The 759-nt window shown below is 72.6% G+C and overlaps 1 protein-coding gene across 1 annotated transcript in view; it reads right to left on the bottom strand.

Annotated features, from left to right (window-relative positions):
• Positions 1-276, bottom strand: part of DAB2IP (DAB2 interacting protein) — a 117,728-nt gene extending 117,452 nt beyond the window's left edge. Inside the window, exon 1 of the mRNA XM_011360999.2 lies at positions 72-276. The gene's annotated coding sequence lies outside the window, so the exon portion shown is untranslated. The remainder of the gene's footprint in view (positions 1-71) is intronic.
• Positions 277-759: the final 483 nt, after the last annotated feature.

The raw sequence follows: 759 nt of genomic DNA, 5'->3' as shown, positions 1-759 counted from the left end.
GGGTCCCTGGCATCAGGTGGTGAAGCGGGGGTAGGGAGGGCCTGGGGGTCAGGGGTCGGGGTGGCGCCTACCCCTGGAAGGCCGGGTCCGGCTGCGGGAGCGGCTCCTCTGTCGCTGCAGCCGGGGCCGCCGCAGCAGCCGGTAGTAGTAGGAGGGCCTGCCGGTGCTCTTCCTGGAGCTGCCGCCCGCGGACATGCTGCCGCCCGCCGGGCACCGGGCCGGGCCTGGGCGCGCTCACACGGGCCCCATCACCCGCTCCGGCCGGCCCGGCGGGCGTCCCTGTGGTCCCCTGCGCGCTAGTGCTGCCGCCGCGGACGAGGCAAAGGCTGCCCCACAAAGTCGCTCAAACTCCTCCCCCAGTCCCCGCCCTCCCAGGAGCAGCCGGCCCCGCCGCGGGGGCCGGGGACCGGGGCCGGGCTGGCACCGGCCCGAAAAGTCAGTGCGGGAGAAATCCCGGCCTGGAGTCTGCGGGGCGAGGCGGCCTGGAGTGCCCCCCGGGACCCCAAGCAAGTCCCCAGAAGGGTCACTGCCTCCACGCCCGCGCCTAACCTCCGGGCGCACGGGGCGCCGCATCCCGCCTGCGGGTGTAGATGGTGCACACCATCATGTGTGCGCTCCCCAGCACTGGGCTGGGCGCACCGAGGCGGCTGGGCAGGCACTGTATTCCAGCCAGTCACCTTCAATTAGGATCCAAATGAGGCTGACGCCTCGGGGCCCGATTTTGCCACAAACGCACTGGGCTGAGTATCGACCTGCAGA

Source organism: Pteropus vampyrus, unplaced genomic scaffold, assembly GCF_000151845.1.
Source record: "Pteropus vampyrus isolate Shadow unplaced genomic scaffold, Pvam_2.0 Scaffold61, whole genome shotgun sequence".
Lineage (NCBI taxonomy): Eukaryota > Metazoa > Chordata > Mammalia > Chiroptera > Pteropodidae > Pteropus > Pteropus vampyrus.
This window is presented reverse-complemented; position numbering and strand designations above follow the sequence as displayed.